Source organism: Cornus florida, unplaced genomic scaffold (assembly GCF_030987335.1).
Source record: "Cornus florida cultivar Cherokee Brave unplaced genomic scaffold, ASM3098733v1 CherokeeBrave_3.0.0_Hap2_Chr09, whole genome shotgun sequence".
Taxonomy (NCBI): Eukaryota; Viridiplantae; Streptophyta; class Magnoliopsida; order Cornales; family Cornaceae; genus Cornus; species Cornus florida.
The window spans coordinates 29953291-29961777 of record NW_026775579.1 but is presented as its reverse complement, the minus strand read 5'-3'; positions in this window follow the sequence as shown (position 1 = coordinate 29961777).

Below are 8487 nucleotides of genomic sequence, written 5' to 3'. Positions count from 1 at the left end.
AGTTTCGCAGTTTTCACTTTTTGGAGGGGTCATTGTGCAATTAATGAAAGTTATTGCTTAATGCCTTGTTTTAAGCCAGGATTTTCGTATGGGATTCATTTTCATATTTCGTTGAGTCATGGACTCTTAGAATTTCCTCTTGGATGATGTTTTCCAGTTTCAGGGTTTCTAGCCCTAGTTTGCGCCAAACTTGTTTTGGGCATAACTTTCTGCTTGGGACTCAGTTTTTGATACCATTTCTTCCGTTGTTCATATTTCTTATTTTGAATCTTTTTCATTCATAGAGTTTTGCCATTTGAGCGCGTCTGCTCGATTTCACTTTTGTCGGACTCGGCGGGGCCCCGTTCAGGGCACTTTTTGAGTTTTTCTATAAATAGGGGGCCTTTAAGTGAAAAATCAGATTTTTTTCTATCTCTCCTCTCTCATGGCCGGTCCAAGCTCCATCCATGGCTGCCATCTTCTCTCTCCTCTATTGGACTTCTTTCCTTCATTAAAAAGTGGTGAAGCCTTTATGTTTATTGTTCCCCTCGGCGAGGCCTTCGATTCCAACCAATTGGAATCTCGTTTTGGTCATTTCTTGAGTTCAGGTTTGAAGTCAAGTAGTGTTTTTGATGGGGCTTTCTTGAAATTCAAGTTCGTGGTGTTGTCCCCGACAAAACCTAGGAGTTTCGTCAGATTTAGAGCTGATTTATTTTGGTGGGGATTTGAGATTTCATCTCAAATGGAGGTAGGGAATGTTTTAGGCTTTTGTGTGTATTGTATTGAGTATTTAGCATGATTATACAACTTATATATGTGCCTTGTATCAAATCTAGAAAGTTGGTAATTTTTAATTCTTTGTATAAGATTTAAAATTCATGATGATATATGACTTTGATTTGAATTGTGGCATGGTAGAAAATCTTGTTTTAATATGTTGGTTAACATATATTAATTTGGAATTAATTAAATAAGAATTGTTCTTTTTAATTAATATTTATCTTTTATGAAAGATTTAAGTTCATGGCCGTACCTTGCATGAAATTGAGTTGTATTATGCTTCTAAATTAAGTTTTGGCATGTTTGTTAATATACTTTAATTTGAGAACATTTGGTTGAGTTTAGAAATCTAGAGACTTTAATTAAGAGAATTAATTAAAATCTATTTTGGTGGTTTCATGGGCCTAATTAAGCTTTTGTGTGAATATATGTAATGACCATGATATGTCTTTTATCATATATTAAATTGAGGCCATTTGGAAATGATTTGAAATCTAGAGAGTTTAATTATTTTGATGTAATTAAATTATATCTTGTTTATCCATGGATTTAATGATGTTTTAGAATGTGCTTATATTTTACGATCATGGATTTAGACTTGCGAAGTATTCACTTGATTGTGTTATATGCATTGAAGGGCATTATTGTTAAATTAATATTCATGAGAATGTGTTTTCCTTAATGAATATGGTGTTGCTTTATGTAAGAAATTGTACTCTTTGTATTGGACATTTTTCATGCCATAGTAGTTGTAGACTTTGTGCATGTATTGTATATGTTTCCAAATTTGGTTGTACTTGGTAGATAGTTGATATCTTGTATATACATGTTGATATATACGTTGTTGCATAACTTATTGATTTTAGAAACTTAGGGATGTCGTTGTTTGGCTACGGCTAGGACTTGGTTTTAGTACGGGAGATTGTCCCTCTATATAGTCTAGTGCGCATATAGGGAGGTTACCCGTGGGCTAGTAACCCTAAAGTAACTATGGTGTCAGTCTGATCCAGCGTGATGTCCAAGTATCCACTTTGGTTGATTTCGCATTTTGTTTCAAGTTGATAACTATATGATGTTATAACTTATTGTTTCTTATTTGATTCTCCATATTTTGTTGCAGGATGTTAACTTTGTGAAATCATGCTTTATGCATTGTATTAGAAGTTTCAATGTTGATTAAAGTGTATTGATATCATGATTCATGTTTTCATGTTCAGATATGGCTTAGGAATGACCCTATAAATTCATTTAGAATATAGACGTTAGGTGGCATGACCCATTTTGGTAATTCTTGTGTTTTAGATTTTGAGTTCGTAAGTTTGAAAATCTATGCCTTGTTACTTTGTATAACATGCTTCCATGTTGCGTGAATTGCATGAATGATGTGTTTCATGCTAGAAATTATCTTAGGTAGCTTAGGATGCTTCCCGAGTCACATATTGACGTAGACGTTAGGTGGCATGAGCCCTTTAATATGTTTCACCATAAGGTGATAATTTGTAAAATGTAGGTCAATGCATGCTCATTTCCTACGAGTAGCTTTATGTTACTCACCCCTATGATACTGGGGCATATTTCAGGTACAAGAATCAAAGTTGAGGTCTTCATTATGCTTGGATGGTTTGTGGACTTGGAGACTTCCATTTTTGTAAAGGTTGGGTCGGAATACCAATTGTAGTCTTATATGTCAATATGTGTACATTTGATTCCTTATATGTAATGTGTACATGAGTACACTCTTTGTGATGTATTTGACATGTATGAGATAAGCCCGAAGGCCAATGATATGTAAATTGTATCCTATGTAAATTTTGACTTCATGGAATATTATGAAAGTATTGAAAAATATTGAGTTTTTGCTTCACTATGTTTGCATTGGGTGTGGGAATTCCATTTTGATTTTTCTATTAGCATTTATTCACCATGTATGAAGTGTGGCCGAGGGCCAAACAGCATTTTGAAACCATCTCATGATTTTAAATTCCAGGTTTTCGTTCTCAACTTCTTTTTTGGCATTTTGGCCGTTGGGGGGTCATATTTTGTATCGGCCATATTTTTGAGCCATGGACCATTGTAGCACATCTTATTAGGTAAGTTACGTTTGCGTGCATGGTTGTTTTGGGGCAAAGATTCTTCTTTGGTGAAATGAGCCTCCTACGGACTCATTTTTCACTTTTGCTGCATATTCTGACCTAAGGGTATTTTGGTAATTTCTTTTCGGAAATAAATTCCATTCTTTACATGGTTGAATAGAAACATGATTTTAGGGGGGGTTTCTTTTTTGTGATTTTCCAGAAAATATCGTCTTGACATCAGAAATCGCTTTCGAAGTTCAGCTCTCAGTTTTTAAATTTAGCAGCTTTTTGGACCCTTTGGACCAGTTTTCTTGGGAGGGCATTTTGGGCATTTCCCATTGAGTTTTTTTCGATTTTTCTCTCTAACCACATAGAAAACTCGATTTTGAGGGGGGTTTCTTCTTTGTGTTTTTCCAGAAAATGTCATCTAGGCCTTCAAATTTCCATTTTTTCCAGAAAACCCCTGCTGCCAGGGTTTCTTGCTGCCCATTCTGCCGCCTTCACATCTAAATGGTTACGAGGGGTTTCATAACCGGTTAGATGAGTGTGGGAAGTGTGTATGTCATAAATTTTGGCCTACTAACCGGTTAGGAGGTCTCCTAACCAATTAGATGTTTATGGGTTGCCTTTTTTTAACCGTTTTGCCCCTTCTTCTTCCGTAAGCCATATCTTCTTTATCCGGACTCCGAATCAAGAAATTTTTGAGTCTAAGTTCATTGATTTTTCGTTGTCTTTCCAATGGTGTGCTCGTTGGAACCCACTTTTAAGCTAGAAATGACAATTTTTCCCCTAGGTTCATTCTTGTTTGTTTTTGAAACGTTGCTTCAGCATTTGATTCCTTTGGGTTCCGTGACCTCGTTGAGGGTCATAATGGTGTCTTAGAGCCATGTTGTATCTCTAGAGACTGTTGTTTTTTCTTTTGCTTCCGCATTTCGGATCCGTTATCAGGTCATCTTTCGGTTCATCACTGACGCACCAGGTTGAAAAACTTGGGCCGTCACATTTAGTATATGCAACAAGCCTTTTAAACCCCTAGGTTACCCCTAGTGGACGAGTGAAGTCTCGTGAGGGTTTCCAGAAATGATACCCACAAGCATTAAGCTCATTATTTCAAAAGAGGCACCAATATTGCAAACAAGCATTGGGAGAAAACTACCTCAAGTATGCAATTTTCAAACATTTCCAAGCAATCTCCCAAAATATCAACACCAAGCAAGCAAGTATGGTCCTCCACACATCAAGAAAATGATTATACAAATCAAAACAACTCTAGAATCCTTTTTGAGTGGACCGACATCAAATAAGTTGCTATCTTAGCCAACAAAAAAAATGATCACATCCTTACCCTCAAACTAGTACACAAATCTAATACCGATCATCAAGACAAAAAGTTGACCTTTATTTAAAACTTTATTGTTCTAGGTGCGCTTATTCTTTTCACTCAATTTTTTCTTTTTTTTTTATTTATTTTTTTTAGGATCAAAGATGGAAGTATAGTGCAATATGTTAATCTATTAAGCGTTCTAATGGTCCATGAGGTCAAGCGTTAGGTCAATGACTCCCAAACCAGACGGCTTTAGAGCACTAGGTGTTCAAACACCCTTACGGACTTACAAGCTCAAATCAACTAGGCTACAAATCAAAACAACCTCCATCTAATCATTTCCAACTTCTCACCTTTTGGGAGAAGTCCTCACTTTTTTATTGCTTTTGCAACTTTTTTTTTTTTGTTTTTTTTTTTTTTTTGAATTCAATTATTAACATAAAGTTTGGGCCCTCCACCTTTCGGCGTGAGAAGTTCAGTGCTTGATGAGGCTAGAATCCTAGCTACTTAGTGAAAATGGGTTGTTATCCACCTTTATCAAGAATGAAAGCTTTCAATGCACTACTAGCCCAATTGGGATATAACCAATACAATAATCAACAAAGCATGTACCCCACAAATGAATGCTAGTGTGCCCCTGTGCTAGTGTAGAATCCTAGAGTGAATCTCAAAACAATCACAAAATCATGATGATGTGGACCACAAGTGCAAGTAAAATATCAATTTTTCAAAAAATTTACTCCTAAATGGCATCCACAAGGCATACAAGGAGTATTGAACTCTCAAGTCAAGTAATTTTTTAATTTTAAACAATATAGTCCTCAAAAGATCAAAATCATAGCTAGCATGGACCAATCATAGAAAATCTCTCAAATACACAAGTCATGCTCAAAATTTTGAATTTAAAAATAAACACTGCAAAACACCATTACCCCCAAACTTAAATGGCACAATGTCCTCAATGTGCAAAGAGAACAAAAGGAAAAAGTATACCAGTGCAATTAAGGCAAAGAATGGCTGGGACAGAAGTATCTAAAATGGGTGGCATAGCCCCCCAAACTTGGGATTAACTATGGTCCTGAAATTTGGAACTTGGATAAAACTCATCAGATAACAAAAAGGGATAATCACAGTGCACAGTGGTCATGCAAGTGTAAATGGGATAGTAACTGAAAAATAGAGAGAAGTATAAGGATTGTCCTAAAACTTTTAGGCAGTACCCTCTCTCACTGAAGTTATGGGACGCACCTGATGGAGTCAAACAGATAACTATAAGAATATGAAAATATGACATCCATACAGAAAACATATATAAATAAAAAATAAAGTACAGTATGTCCAGTATCAGAGCCAACAAACACGGCTGCAAAAATAGTGTAACTGTATTGAAAATATACAGAGATCACATATATATAAAATGACAGGAGGAAAGGGATAAAGAGATCAGGAAGAAAAGGTAGGAAAGGTAGGTCGCGTTCCGCGGATGTCTCTAGATAGATCTCTGAATGTGGTAATGACATCCGTACAGAGGGAAGCAATATCAGCTCTAATAGAGACAGCATCTTCTCGGAGAGAGACCGTGTCAGCGCGGATAGAAACTACAGCATCCTCCAAAGCCTGGAGTCGCTCTCCAAAGCCGGGTGCCTGTGCTAGAGCCTCAGGTACCGCTGGAGTGGGAGAATGATGCCCCTGAGCCTGCTTTGCATCGTGAATGGGTGACCCAACTAAAGAGTGCTGCTCTGCGTCCTCGGCAGGCTGCTCCAAATCAATGTCCATATGTAAGGTAGCCGAATCGACTGTTATATTGTCCGCTGTTGGGTTTGTTGCTGCTGCTGCCTGCTCCTCTGCCTCTAGATCCTTAGCTTCCTCGACAGCATCATCCCTCAGGCTCTTGATAAGAGCATTGTAGCTCTTATCCCAGTCCATCTTCTTGAAGGAATAGGCCCCAGACTCAGTCTGCTCCTGTGGCTGGAAGGGGTAGCGCTGGTCTCGTAGAATCTGGGTGATGAGATGGCCAAATGAAAAATACTTAGCCCTTTTGGGCTTGACCTTACTGATATGATCGACAGACAGCTTCATCATGACGCTCCAGATGAGCGCTGGAATAGATAGCCAATGCCCTGTATAGATGCATACAAAGCTGTCAAATAGTTGCCACGCCTCTATATCTTATGGTCGGCCATAAAGATGTTACGAAACAGGACAGAGTCGAAAAACCACATCTGGAAGATAGGTCCAGGTGGCATAGGTCTCATCACCGGCATAGTGACCTATGAGTAAAACGGCCATGTCTGCATATATGGGCCTGTAAAGAGTGGGATATGTGTCCTGTAGCTCTGGAGGGCAGACGTGTGGACACTGGCAAGATCTGGACAATGTGTCCACAGTGATGCGGATCGGGTAGCCATCAATGGTGGTCCACAGCTCCGCCAGGTTATTCGGGGCAGGCCGGAGGTTCTGGTAGAACATCCGGACCAACCTTGGGTACACTGTGTATGAGATAGGGGCTAGTATGGCTGAAATGCCCCATCTGAAGGGGCTAGTATGGCTAAGATGCCCCATCTGAAGATATCATCATATGCTAACCGGGTAAGCACCAATTGGGAAAAGAAGTCTGTTTTGAAGACTGACTTATGCGCCACTCGAAGGCGTGAGTATCTACGTAATGGCTGGTCTAACTCCTTGGTTGGCTGAGTTGGCGGTGGTGGTGGAGATGGTATGTGCTTGACCTCAGCGTCACCGTGTAAAGGAGATGCTCCGTCTGAAGACTTTAGGTGGTTGTCAACTGGAGACTGAGGTAGAGTGGGCTCCTGGGCATGAGATGGACCCGCCTCGCCATCCAAACTCGGCCAGCCCCTACGGTGATAGTGTTCGCAGGCTACAGTCTTGACCCTAGCCATGGTCTACAAAATAAAAGCAAAACTTGCAAAGGAAGTCAGTGCCGATATAAAGAATTAACGCACAGTTTATAGAATCATGTATGTCAAATAGGATAGACAAAATAGATAGGGAACATAAATCTATTTAAGGGACAATGACTAGATGACATGATGTGAAACATGCTAGACAGTATAAGTATGGAATGCATCCAATGTGGAAAACACAGGCATTGAGCATGTATGAGACGGCATGAAACATAATAGATGGTGTGTGAGATGCGTGAAACAAATCTGTGAAGTTCGATCGATCACAAAAATCTGAGATCGATTCAAGTTCGATTAAGAATGAGTGAAAATAATCTATTACAAATCGATCAAATAAAAAGTTTGATCGATCGAATTGTGAAGTGAAATTCGAAAAGTCACAGATCTGTGATGTGGATGGCACGGGGCATTCACGAACATGGTCGTGGGCCCATCAAAACAACAAAGCATCAATCCTAATCACTTTACGAGACCCATACTCCCAAAATCAAAACAAATCTCAAAATATATGCAACCATATATAAATATATATACACATATATACAAAGAGCTTCAAACTTCATCAATGGAGATTTTCAACATCAAAATAGCTTAGATCTAGCATTTAGAACATGTGTGCAACAAATTGAAGCTTGAAATCACAAGAGGGAGGTTCGGATCTTACCGAAGTGAAGAGAGAAATGGAGATGCGAAGGGGGATGAGATGTGAGTCAAGATCCGAGAGGAGAGAGAGTGATTCAAAGCTTGGGATGCTCGTCGGAGTCTCGCCGGAGATGGGGAAGAGTTGGGATGCAACGACAAAGGGGGAACGAGGGTCTGAGATCGATTCAAGTTGAATCGATTGAATGACCCTGAATCGATTTTAAAAACATTTCCTTGCCAGTTCGATCGATCGAACTGAATCTCAGATCGATCGAACGAACTGAATCTCAGATCGATCGAACTGACATCGATTTCTCCTCTTAAGTGATAAAGTATTTTTGTGATTTTTGAAAAAGTAAAAATAAAAATAAAATAAAAAGTAAAATATTTTAAGGATTTTTTTAGGATTTTGGAAAAACTTTTATTTAAATTATTATTTATTTTATTATTTTTTATTTATTATTAAATTTTTTTTTATATAAATACATTTTTGGAAAATAAAATAAAAAATAATAAAATATATATATATATATATTTTTGAATTTTTGAAATTTAAAACAAAGTCAAAATAAAGTCAAAATTGAAAATCCAAGATCGATCACAGAATACCTTCGGTCGATCGAAAATGCATAGAATTGAAGAAATGTTCAATTGATAAAACAGAGAGGCTTTTGGATGTAGGTAGATGCAGGTTCAAGATGAAGTTGGTTCGATCGAAGAAGTTTAGATCGATCTTGGAACAAGTTCGAACGATGGGACAGAG